The 14,726-nt window shown below is 31.0% G+C and overlaps 1 protein-coding gene across 2 annotated transcripts in view; it reads left to right on the plus strand.

The window, feature by feature from the left end:
• The window catches only part of LOC113392301 (GTPase-activating Rap/Ran-GAP domain-like protein 3), a 133,898-nt gene that overhangs the window by 51,036 nt on the left and 68,136 nt on the right, over positions 1-14,726 (plus strand). The window lies entirely within an intron of this gene.

A 14,726-nucleotide genomic window follows, 5' to 3' on the forward strand; every position in this document is an offset into this window, starting at 1 on the left:
TAAAACATCTGTCACACACAAACATATGGGTAAACTCAGACCATTTTTTAAACCAACTTTTTATATTCAGTGTAGAATTAAACACGTAAAGTTACATGCATGTTGAGCTTAATTCACAACAAATAATATTTAAGCATGAAACATAATTTAACCAAGCTCATGTTATTCACATCCATCAAATAAAATATCACGAAACGAACTTTTTATAGAAGAGAAGCAATAAAACTAAAGCTTAGCTATGAACAAATGAAACAAGTATTGTGCACACAAACTGGATTTTCGGATCGATGCGGTCTCGATGCTGCAACGCATCAGTCTTTGCCATTTTATGAGCTGACCGTAAAACGATATTATACGTGGCATATACCCCCAATGCTATTCAGGGTTGAAACTGCAATGAACATTAACGACCCGATACTTTGCGCTTTGCAGATTTTGTATGCAACATTTCCGAACAAAGTTGATAAAGCTTTATGTAATAGACAAGGGACTGCTTAGACTTCTGCGACGACTCCAACTTCATTAACATTTTATCATAAACATTTAGAGTATTCGCTATTGTCTCAAAGTCATTATCAAATTTTTCATTATTCCAGTAGGCTCATAAAAGCACTTTTGAATCGTCATGTGTACAGTGTTGAATTAAATGTAAAGCTACCACCGGTTCGGAAAATAGATTCTAATGAGAAAAACCGGTAATAAACTCAGAGTATGTCAGTAAAGAAGAAATAATTGTTTATATATCCTGTCTAGAAATCATTAAATAACTAAGTCCAAGTCTTGTAACAAATACATACAAATGTTCGATCTCTAGAACTTCCCTTATCGTGTATATTTGCTAATTGAAAAAGCAACTAGCACATTATCATAATTTATACGCTGCTAAATATTTTCGCAAGTGTGAATGAAAATATGTATTTACTGTAGTTTTTTTTTTTATAATATATATAGGGTTACTGGCACATGCGGGTCCTGATAGTCAGTGGCGACCGCCCATAGACATCGTTATCGTTAAAATATTTACTATTTCTTACATCACCAATACCTTGAGAATTAATGATAGGATTCCTTATGCTTGTTACAGCGGTTCACTCGCCTTTCATACTGCAATTCAACAATACAAAGTATCACCAAACGGTGATAGAATATCTGATAAATGGGTGGTACCTTCCTTGACGGATTTGCACAACGCCCTACCAGCAAATAAATTGATATTGTACATGGTTGAATATAACTCACTATACTTGCACGCAGACAGCGTGGCACTAAGGGCCTTTGCTTGATTTATGATGGTTATAATTTAGAATAAGCTCGGCAGTCGTGTTTTATTAATCATCAACATGCAGCCGTTATGAAAGCATCTGTTGAAATCGTGGAAAATTTACACGACGTAAACATGTAAATATACAATGATAAGAAAATATTTTTTAGTAAACCAACTGAAATTTGTGTATACACAGGTTAAATAATCATGTTTATTGAAATACTTCACTCTTTTAATGTATAGTATGAATCCATTGTAAGCACTGCTTATGATCGTTTTAACACCTAGCGATTGCGATCTGACCTCTGCAGCTACTCAAAGGCAAAATTGAAACGAAATACAAACTAACGATTTAATAGCTTGTCGAATATTGGTATTTTTCACGACTTCGTCATGCAATTACATTTAAAATAAAAAATATAATGTAAAATATATACTGTAATTTCAGTAGTTCGGGATGGCAAAATAAAATTATGATTTTTACAATGATGCTCCAATCTCTCTATATGTCTTTACAATCCCTCACAATCATCCAACTGTTTTCCTTATGACAGCTCAATCATTTTTAAAATAAGAAATAATGTTACATGCCAGTATTAAATGTTATCCCATAAAATAATATTAACTAAAGGTGTACAAATTATTGATCAATTAATTACAATAATAATTGTATATATTTATAATATCCTATGACGTAGCTCCGTATGGAGACTAGGGCTAGTCTCGTAACAATACATAAACTTTTATAACGCCTGGCTTAAAGTAAAACAAAATCATTTTAAAATACTTATTAACAGTTTTGTAACTACCAGAACTGATGTATTCTCCAGATAGACTCACACTGCGGTTTTTAATAGGTGCTTGACCTACGAATGAATTGAAAGTATATGCTCACAGGATAATTTAATACGATCTAATGAAGATATTTTTTTTTTTACATTTGGCTTTTAAAAACTTTCCGTATATTGAATTCAGAATATTTTTTTCTGTAATAAATGTGTTTCAAATAATAATAACATTTTTCTTCGATAACATTATTTTCCTACGTTACATTTTTCTTATAAGCTCGTAAGCCGTTTAAGAAATATACATATATTACCGAGCGTTTGTATAATTACGAGAATAATATTAACATTTATTACATTCATGCGTATACAGCAACCCAAACCGCGACCAAAAACAAAAGAGCATAATGACACGTCACAATTGTGGCCTACTTTTGAAATAAGGACAAATTGGGTCGTTCCAAAGAGATAGCCAATGAGATGCAACGGACGCTGAACCCTATAGAACGGGAAAATTCTCTTGTAAGAACCATTCGAGTCGTTAATGCGAAGTTATTGTTTTTGAACTGCACGGTTTAAGCGTAAAAGAGTTTTATTTGTGATATTATTGTTAAAATTATATATCTTAGATACTATTTTGCACAATAGGTACATATATACATATTTATATGAAAAAAAAATAGAATTTCTCTGATGGACATTAAAGCATTGAAAGTATTGATAATAATAACTCGAAATACGGCTCTTAGTATATTCCAATTACATTTAAAGTACAATTTCTTAAGATTATTATACTTTAAAACCTGCCAAGATTCGTCCACCGGTTCTCCCCAAGGTCATCGACTTTCTTTTGCGAAACGGTGGTAATTTTTAATTTGACAATCAATAAATAGATGTAATTCTAATGCATTAAATAAGGGGTTGTAATTTGATTTCAATTATAATTGAATTACATTTTAAATTGTCGACTGAATCTTTGTCATGACTATAACAGTCAAATTGATTCTACAGATATTCCGTAGCGAAAATTGATAATTATTTCTGTTACGTTTATAAATTAACTTATAAAAATTAATTTCGAAATCTACGCGCAATAAAACGCAATTAGTATAGAGAAAAGAGTCTCGATCGTTTTCGCGATATAGAAATAGAAATTTAGTTATCTGAAATTTAATTTCAAGTTCTTTACTTAACTTTTATATTTAATTTCATCTGCTGATTCAATCATAAATCATATATTGCAACTTTTTACTTACAACAGTATTTAAAACGGGATATTTACCATGTTTTTTATTTTTATTTGGTGGAGCTCGATATTTCGACATTATCTACGAATGTCTTGTTCACGAGACGTCGTAATAAAAATAAAAAACATGGTAAATATCCCGTTTTAAATACTGTTAGTAATAAAAATAACCATGTTAATTTAAAATCTTTTTTATTTACAATTAAATTTAGTGAGAGCTGCAATTTTGCACACCTTTAATGTCTACTATGATCTCGTATCATGTTGAAAATAACAACCTCTTATTTAATAATAAGGTTTTGAAAATGTCCTTACTTTATTTAGTTTTATTATTGAAACATCGTTCGTAATTAAGGACTACGATATTTTTTTCTCATTTTAAATTAAAGCGTGTTCTAATTTAACCCCTTTCCACTTTGACTTGCACTTGACTGGTTTTTAGTGTAATTCTTGAATTTTAAGAACGTATTAACATCGTTTTATCGATGTTTCTTAGACAACAGCTCGTATTATAGCGCGTCGTAAAACGGTGACACCATGATGGGGTAACTAGTGAATAGGGCACAAACAGTGACTACCAAGGAGATTCTACGCTATAAATGATGTAATGGCGATCCATAATATCTGTTACCTATCACGAACAAGCTGGCTAACTACCATTCAGACTAGTATAGAAATCCAGAATTCTACTAAGATCAACAACAACATCCCACAAAATAAAATTAACACCTACCAAGAAGAGAACAAATAAAACTGCAATCCAATAATTTTGATTGTGATGCTACCTGGAAATAAAAACACGCACATCAAGCTACCAAAATGGACCAAACAATTGGAAAATACCAAAGGTTATGCAAAATACGTCGGTGAAGATTATAAGACAAATTAAAAAAAAAACAACAGGGAATTAAAATAAAAAACAAAGTGTCAGCAAATAGATTCTCACTCAGGTAGTATTGTATAAATACAGTTCCGTTTGTAAAGATAGAAATAAATTAGACAAAAAAAAAACCTATTTACATATTACGTTTATTTTATAACATATTTTATTTTTAATTGACTTAAAATATGATATTGTTACTGGCATAATAAATGTGCCTCTAAAAATATTAGTTTGCCAAAATTACTAGCGTTATGCTTAAATATCTGAGAAATTATTGTATTGGCATGACGTAATTATTCTTGTTATTACTTTCTGATTTTCCCCTTCGTGTTATAATTCTAATTGCCAATAATATAAAATATTATTCGTTATAAATTCAAATTTTAAATTAAAAGTTAACAAAAAATATTTTTTAATAATTAAATTTCAAATTTTTTAAAAAAAAAATAATAATCATATTATTTAAAAAACTTCATTTTTTTAATAACGCAAATGAAGTGTTTGAAATGATATAATAAAATCTAATATATATTTTACGAGGAAGAACCTTGACTGTGAAGTTGGATTTTATAAATTTTACAAATTGTCATATTATAATATTTATCTCTGTTCCGATACAGTATTGCCATTTCCACTTTCATATTATAACTATGGATATACCTTACCAGCATATCGTATTTATAAATAAATCAAAGTTTAATAATTATTTTAAAGATTTTTTGTAATTTAAAGGCACGATTTATAATATAATAAATTATTACTAAGTGGTATTTGAAAAAAAAAATCAAAGAACAGACAAAAAAATCTCTATAACAAAAACACTAAATATCCGTGTAGCTGTAGAGATAGATTTGCACCTTCTCGACTACATATGATTAAATTTACTAAACCGTAACTTAACAACCAAATAATCTTGAATTAAACGCTAGTTAAATATTACTAAAATCTTTCTTGTATCGTGGCCTTATTTGACGGGCAGTTTTACACAGAGATTTCCATCTGACCTTTGATATTGAAGGACGCACTTTTTACAAGCAATATGTTAGGGTTGATTAATTGTTCAGCTAATGTTGCAATCTTTCTTTAAGACAGGCCCCAATTCGACTTACCTGAAAAAATATTTTCTTACTGCGAGTCAATTATTTGTAACTTCGCATGGGTAGAATAAGGGTTTACTTAAAACTTTTATATTGAAGGACAAACATACAAAGAAAATTTCTAGTCTTTTTGAGGCCGGAAACTTCCAGAACTTATACTCCAAAATTTCATAACAATTGGATCTTGTTTTGGGAACATTGATGACAATACAAAAATTCGGTTTTATTTATATAAATAGAAATAGAATAACAAAACCCTAGTTACGTTTTCAAATTATAATTAGTAAATTCATTTTTATTTTTATTTGTGCATGCGAACTGTCAAGCTGGCCTGATCATAAGTGATATCCATCATAGACAATGGTGCTGTAAAAAATATACACAATTCCTTTCGACAATGTCTCTTGTGCCTGTTGTTATACTGGCTTTGGCCTTCAAACCGAAACACAACAATACTTGTATTACTGACTAGCGGTAGAACATCTGATGAGTGAAGTTTGCACACCCTACCACTAAGTAATAAATTTTTCAAGAATTTATTTTCAAAAAAATTATGACCGTTTTATTAATATCGTTATTTCGTTTTTCGTTGGTCGTAATGAAATGTCAAAATGAAGGCTACTCTGTCTACTTTGTGTACCGTCATATATGAGAACGCTTCAGATTTATTACACGACGTAACAAGAAAATTGTGTTTGTAAGTTACAAACGTACCTATATGAAAATCATATTTTTATTATAACAATTCAGTTATTTCTTGATGACATAATTTTTTTTACATTTATAAGATAATCATGAAAAGATTGAAAAATCGCTGTCCTCTTCGTATTCATCTATGTATAACATTTTTTTCTTGTTTTTGGTTGAGCTTGACAAATCAAATAAACTATGTTGTGATTCTCTGTAAACAGGCTTGATTTCATTTGTTATAAATGATATTACCGAACTATAGCATACTAGTACGAGTATCATTGAAGAAAACAGACGCGCAATCTTCTTACAATATGCGCGTTAAAAGTAAGACCTCATAAAAGATTATAAATGACAACGTAACTTTAGCTCGATGTAACAATAAATACATCTTGAGATTGACGAAAACTCTTAGTTATAGACAGATATCCACGATCTTACTTTTTTAAATGTATTCATCGTATTATATGACTGCAGTATCAACCAAGTAGAACGCGTGCATCTTAACCGATGATTTCGGGTTCAAACCCAGGCAGGCACCACTGAATTTTCATCTGCTTAATTTGTGTTTATAATTCATCTCGTGCTCGGCGGTGAAGGAAAACATCGTGAGGAAACCTGCATGTGTCTAATTTCAACGAAATTCTGCCACATGTGTATTCCACCAACCCGCATTGGATCAGCGTGGTGGAATATGCTCCATACCTTCTCCTCAACGGGAGAGGAGGCCTTAGCCCAGCAGTGGGAAATTTACAGGCTGATTATGTTATGTACACTTCTTTCCTTTTTGTCTCCTATGTATGTTTTAGGCTTCTTTAAAGCTATTTCGTATTCCATAGAATAACATAATACGCTACCTCTTTCGCTTTATCTTATTCGAGTTAAGGCTCAAGCTATATTTTTCCGAAAAATCCTTGCTTCTCTTTGATATTAAAATCTGACGATACCTTTGGCTGTTAGTTTAGGTTTAAATTTTCCAATATGTTGAAAGTGTTACAAGAGTATTTCCTCATAAAGATTTTGGAAAAGGCCTTAATGCATTGAATCCTCTAAAAAAAATAAGATTATTACTTCTTCCGCTTTCTCGCATAGCCTTGACCCTTCTTTTCGTTTCATAACATGCCTTGATTATTAATGAAAATATCTTCTTTTTTAACCTTTTCAACCAAGTCGATGACGGTAATTATTATTCACCTTACAATCCGCGTTGCTTAAACAAATATGTAAGTCCACTATGAACAATAAATATGTTTAAATATTGATATTTAATTATAATTTGTTTTTTCATGTTCACTGGGAAACTGTATTTAATTGCGGTAACCAATGGCAACAATAATACCCGAAACTAACTAAATAGAAACTAAAACCCTCAAATTTACTAAAATTTACTAGAGAGAGTAAGCAAGTACACGGGTGCGTAGCACTGCGATTCGACGACAGAGCGTTGGCGCTCCGTCAATGTCAAACGAATTTCCATGATATGCCACACGGTGCGCTGCGTTGTCGGATGGCTTAGGTTATAAATTTATTAACATGTATGCATCATACATGGATCTAAAAATTTAAGAATGACGTTTTTTTATGAATATTTCTAATTGAACTCACGGATAAAATTTGAATCCGCTAAATGGTGATGAAATTACAGAACGATAATTTGCATTAGGTTAAGTTTATTACGCATACACAATCCTAACCTAAATCGGTAACATAAAGTTTCATAATTAATATACTTAAAAACTACACTAAAGTGTACACGAATTTCTCAATAACTATAAATATATCAATAACTTTAAAAAATGTAACATTATTTTCCTCTTAATTCCCGATGGGAATTATTTACATTAAGATCTTAATTATATACAAATAAAAATTCAAAACAGTTACTGCACAATTCATGACGGCCTCGAATGGTGATAAGAATGCTTGCAGCATTTCCACGATGAATCGCAATTCTGAACTTCAGGTCCTCCTGTCACAGGACTGGTTCATTTTTTGATCAGTGAAAGCAAATAGACAAAATGTTATACTTTTAATAAAGAAGTTCAGTAAAAGTTTTTAATGTTTGATTACTAATTATTAATTACTTTACTTACTAAAACGTAGTATAAAATTGTATTTTCACCAACACTTTATGCTGGATAAAGATGGCGCTATATTAAAACATTATCCCATTAAACTTGGTGGTAGGGCTTTGTGCAAGCTTCTGGGTAGGTACCACCCATTCATCAGATATTCTACCGCCAAATAACAGTACTCTGTATTGTTGTGTTCCGGTTAGAAGGGTGAGTGAGCCAGTGTAATCACAGGCACAAGGGACATAACATCTTAGTTCCCGAGGTTGGTGGCGCATAGGTGATGTAAGGAATGGTTAATATTTCTTACAGCGCCTTTGTCTATTGGCCACCGCCATGACCACTTACGATCAGGTGGCCCATATGCTCGCCCGCAAAACAATGCCATAAAAAAAAATTAAAACTGTATTCATAACTTTGACCAAGATTGAAATGTCAATCGAAATGATTACTTACACCTAAGGGTATCATTCCGTATAAAACGTCGGGCTTATATAAGCGTAAGATCAACTGTAACGGACGATTCTTTTTTTTTTCGATTTCGTTTGCTGCAGATATACAAAATAACAGTAGCTGAATATCTATTCGATTAAATTACGTGACCTGAATGATCTCCCAAATGATAAAAAGTAATGTTACCGATTAGTGCGTGAATCAGATGAAATTAAGAAAAGTTTAATCGCAACTATGTAGTTTGTAAAGACCGTCAAAATATTTTAAGCATCAACAGCATTCAATATAGACAAAAAGGTGTATTGGAGGTAGACCAACAAAACTCGTTCACTGGACGGACAAGACTTCATGCACCTAGATCTAGGTTTCTGCTTAAAGACAATTGTTGTCACAATCAATTCAATTGATGGCATATCATCTACTCTTCCTGTCCGATCTTTCCCAAGTATTCGTATCGACAACTGTGACAATGGTAACTTGTCTCCTTCCTACTGATGCATCTACGTACGCCACCTTCTAATTCCGGGGAATTAAAAGGTAACATTTGAAGGTTTCAGGTAAACAACAATGGTGTTCAAATGTTCCCGACAGCGTGCCACGGAAAACTTTTCAAATGATAATGTTATTTACAATTCCAATTTCTATATATTAAAGACGAATATTGCTTGTATATTGTTGGGTTTCACAATATCATGTTACACGTGGCACTCGCTCAATTGCTTATAGGCGACCTATAAATTGGAATGTTGCATATTTGATACTGACTTAGATCCACTGACCAATTCCACTCCTAACACAAGCTATAATATCGTAAATATATTTTGTAAAATCATAAAATTTTAAAGTCGTTCTATATATTATAAGGTGATTTACCATGTAAGAAAAATAACCGAAATAATAAAAAAGTTTACTGAGTATAAAGTCCTATATCGGTAAATTTTATGAAAGCTCATCTAAAAAATATAAGAGTGTCATAATATTTCAGAGGTAATCTCTTCGAAACTGGGTTTATTGGAGTAAGTATATAGCCCAAAATCTGGATTTATGAACATTGCAGCGTAAATTGAAATTTCGTAGCGCAGTGTATAAGCTTAATAATAAGGTTTACATAATTAGAAAATTCTTCTAAAATCTGAATGGTTATTAGGGTAATGCAATGTTCCTTGGGATTACCTTACCTAAATTTTATAACAAAGTAATTCATAATACATATTAACGTGCTAGTTCATTATTTAAGAAATAGAAAATTATTAAGATATCAATCTCTTGATCTTCCTGATTTTGATAAATTATACATCGAAGTCGAGACCACTGTCAAAACAATTGCAACACGAAACTAGATTTATTATAATTTTTCAAATGCAATATGACCGTAACAGTATTCCGATTTTTGGACACGTCAAATCTTACTAAAATATTGGCCTGATCTTCTTCCAATCTATCTTGCCACATTTTAATACTAACAATTACATCGAAAATTTTAGTAAAATAATTTTGACGTTCAATAACATTGTAAGTTAACAATTCAGTTGTACAGATAAAATTGTATAAGTCTTTTGTTTGAAATACATTGTATAAAATCCGATCCTTACATTGTAGCCATTCTTAAGTTTAAATGTAGCTCTTCTTAGTTATAACGTTTGTTACATAAAAGAGACAGGTATAGAATTCATGTTGTTGACCTAAATATTTAAGCGGTTAGACCGTAGAACAACAAAGGTGATTCTATATTAATTCCTACCTCATGCCATTTCTTTGATTATATTTATTATATATTTTGGTAATAGCTCTAAAAAAATTTTTAAATTATTTTTTACGTTATTTTTTAATTTATTACACGACTACTTGGTAGCAAATGGGCTTGACATTTGTGACAGCTTAATGAAATGCAAGGAGTTGAAAAAAAATAACGACTGTAATAAAGGTCCTAGCAAATTTGTATTCCTAGCGGGGAAAGCCACAATTAACACAAGCATTATAAATTCTAAGACAAAACTAGGTTAATGATACTTCTATATGAAGCCTTAGCCTCAGTTTGATTTTTTGTTTTGCTTGTAGCCATTTAGTTTTACGACTTTAGTAAGCTGATGGCGCAAATTTATGAGAAATCCAAATTAGTCATAAATTTAATTAGGCTAATTTATACATTATTGATTATATTATATAAGCCACAATATTATCCAATATATTAAAAACTAGCGACCCGCCCCGACTTCGCACGGGTGCAATACTGATACTAAATAATATACTACACAATGTCTTCTGCCAACATTCACAATTTTTCAGTCGTTAGACGATACAATCGCCGTGTCCCTGCGTTTTAAATCTGTAATATCTTCGATTCAACATTCATTTAAATTACATTCTACAAACGGCCATATTGATCTATATTTAATACACAATGTATTTAAGGTACTTAATTGGATAAGGATGAATGCTGTATTGCTTAAAATTGCTTCGAAAACAAGTAATTATTTCTCTTAAAAAGTAAAGGATAACAAAATGGTTATTGTGGGTTATCCCTAAGAGATAAGATCTTTTTAAGGTGTACAATATTGTAATACATTATTTTGATCTATCTCGTAGGGTTCAGCTAGCGTTTGCAATGTAAGCTCAACAAAATGTGCATATTTTCAACATCACTTTAGAGACCTCTAAAATTATCAGTGTTCCTCTACTACATTGTGCATGTATTATACATATAAAACTTCCTCTTGAATCAATCTATCTATTAAAAAAAACCCCAATCAAAATCCGTTGTGTAATTTTAAAGATCTAAGCATACATAGGGACAGACAGCGGTAAGTGACTTTGTTTTATACTATGTAATGAATCGAAAAAGCGATTCCGTACCAACCAAGTTTGAAAGGCACGATCTTGTTATCTATTTACATATTCTACTTACATTGTATCCTTATTCAGCTAAAGACGCTAAATAGAGTTAGTATTACCTTTGTTCTAATGTCATATAGAAATATTAATGTTTAATACTCAGATTTTTAAAGATATAATAATATATAAGACACTATAAATCTTGCTAGGTTAAAAAAATAAAGGGTAACATTCGTTCAATTTTTTTGTCGTGCAAAATTAGCTCTTATCGAAATAATTAACTTATTTATTTTAAACGTTTTATCTTAATAAAAATTGCATCTAACATTTTTCAATTTGTATATAGGTATTTATATAAAAGCAAAAAGGAGCTAATGAGATAAGGTTTATAATATATCAAATAACATATCCAGAGATCTGCTCTGGACATGTTTGTAATTTATTTTCGATATGTATAATATAATGTTAAATAAATAATATTTATCGAAGCGCTACGGGCAGAAGATCGTCTCGTTTGACTTGATACTGACAATACCATATTTATTTAAATGTCATTATTTAAATGAACGGATGAACATCTATTCTTTCCCGTACAAAGCTGGTACCGTTAGTAGAGTACAATAATAAATGTAATTGATATTTATGAAAGCATTTTCACTTAATAGGAATCCATAATGTGCGAAAAGTGGAACTCATTTTTGTAGCCTAATAACTAGCAATAATTCTTCAATCCACCCCAAGTTCAAATTGAGATTTGGCAAATACAAAGATTGTATGCTATCCTGTCAAAAAACGCCAAAGTGTCCGAAATCACAGGAATTTGATCAAATTCTCGTATTTATAATAATTTCAAACAAAAATGTTCACTTATTACCAATAATTACTTACCGCTACAAATTAAAGCATATGCTTAATGTAATGCTGTATATCCTAATTATTTGAATAATTTTAGAAACAGTAACTCTTTTAGGATACGACTGTTATCGTCTACCTGCAATGCAGATCCTGCAGCTCATACAAAGAGATCTTCGGCAAGAGATAATACATTTATACATTGAAACTAATTCAAATAATCTGTTTCTTAAAAGAAGCACTTAGTTCGATAAGATAACATTTAAATTTTATTCCGATAACGGTAAAAGTTTCATTGGTAATACTCGCATAACATTATTGGAAATTCGTATAAATGCATCCCGACCACACTTTCTTTTTAATAATTAAAATTATTGGTGATAACTGGTCACCACCACCACAAATATGCCACAACTGGCAATCATCCTTCTAACCAGAACACAACAATACTAAGTATTGCTCTTTGGCTTGCAAATCCTTTCAATCTAGTTTCGTAACAACTATGTTTATAACTATATTGTATTTCTCGATCTTGCATTGCATGTCTCTGAATTTAGTTTCAGAAATAAAAGGAGTTGCAGCAATTAGTTCAAGGCATCGCATGTTTAATTGAAACCACAGTCTAACTTATGACGTTCCTAGAAATGGCACGATTTCAGAATACATCCTGTCAAACTAAAAGAGAAAATAGAACCGGAGATATAATTTTACTATGGAAATTTGTTTTTAACGTAAAATATGCGTAATCCTACTTCTAATCTTTGTTATTAAAGGAGAAATAGGTAGATATTACTTTAGAATGAGAGCGGGTCTTCGCCCAGCAATAATATGGGCTGGTAATGTATTGAAATATAATCTTAAATCAAAGTTATGTAACAACCTGGGGGCCTTGCACAAAGTCCACCAATATTTCAAAAGATAACGGTTATAAGACGACACGAATGTTTTATTTACATCGTTATATTGATGTCATATAAAGTATGTTTGTGTGTATATGATACGAATGTTAGTAATTTTATAAATTGACTCTCTGATCTGACTCTCAGCTTCAAAGAAAAATATCGCCTCTGTAGTTTGCCTTAACTCTTTTTGACGAAGTATATTCACACCACGTATTTAGAATTAAAATACGATTACACTTGTTCGTGCATAACTTTAATCTTTTATGAAGGCAATTTAAAGCTTCTGTTAAATAATATTATAATTTCATTTTATTAATTAATGTTAAGAAATTCTGACAACACGTCAACAAGCAGTCAGCTCTTTATCCAGTTGTGGAATGTCGACAGGATTGAAATGCATTTTATAATAATAGAGAAAATGCGAATAAAAAATTACCAAAGGAAATTTAATTAAACGTATCTGTATGATACGTTTGTGTTAAACTTATTTGATTCAAACCTTTTTTAAATGTTGTCACATGTAATTAAGCGCACAATAAATAAGTAATTAGGAATCTAGTGCAGATCCATTTAGGAATCATTATTTGGGCGTTAATTGGGTCTTCTGCTGCTGAATTGCAAAGCCTTAAATGCGTGTTCTCCTATTAAGCCTTTTTTAATTTATAAACAAATAGTTCTCACTATTTACGTAAGGAATAGCTAAGGTCATTCATAATACCATGTATGCTGATGGTACATGCGCGTTCTTATTCTATGATTAAATGAATTAAGGTTATGTATTATTTTCTAAATAAATTAAATTCGAAATATCCTTTAACAGAATCATATAAACAGCCTAAGGCCAGCCACATTGTTATAATGTTTACAGTGAAAGGGTGGCATCGTGACAACGCCCTGAAATTTGATGCCGGCAATTTGACGCCGCGCGACAAAATGACAAATTTGTTCGACCCGCTTGTTGATTCGACATATGAGACGTGGTCAGTTACGAGAACACGTGTTTATTTTACAGATTATCAATTGGCTTGAATTGTCAAATTAAAGGGAATCTATAAACTGTAACCTTAGAATTAGTATTTAGTACTTAATTGTGTAAGTCACCCATGTATACACATTACACATACATAAGTACGTAACCGTATTTAATTATAGGTTAGGAACAAAACATTCCATCTAGTTTCAAAGATATATTTAATTTAAATTAAACTACATTAAGTACATATGTACGCTAGCTACACAAAAGAACTCTTCATTGAATTTAAACTAATTTCGTCTAAGGAGAACTTTCTAACATATAAAAATTTAAGGAAAAGGAAATTTTGCTACTTCCGACTAATGTCGTCAGTTCAAAAGAAAGTGCAAAACACTTATGCAATAACTTAACGAGTTCACAAGACTCTTGTGTAGTACTTTGTTTATGTAGGAATACTGGATCCATTTTACGCTAATAATATTGAATATTTTAATAAAAAATTGAATGTAATTTTAAATTTGGTACGAAATATGGTCCATAAATATAAGCACGGTCGACGGTATTTGATAGATTTCATTTTAAGAATGTTTATTACACGCAATTCGATATCTCTTATTCGTTATCTGAAATTGGGAAACTTGGCTTCTCTTGTGAACAAAATAACAACGAAAATTGGA

This window comes from Vanessa tameamea, chromosome 5, assembly GCF_037043105.1.
Source record: "Vanessa tameamea isolate UH-Manoa-2023 chromosome 5, ilVanTame1 primary haplotype, whole genome shotgun sequence".
Classification (NCBI taxonomy): Eukaryota; Metazoa; Arthropoda; class Insecta; order Lepidoptera; family Nymphalidae; genus Vanessa; species Vanessa tameamea.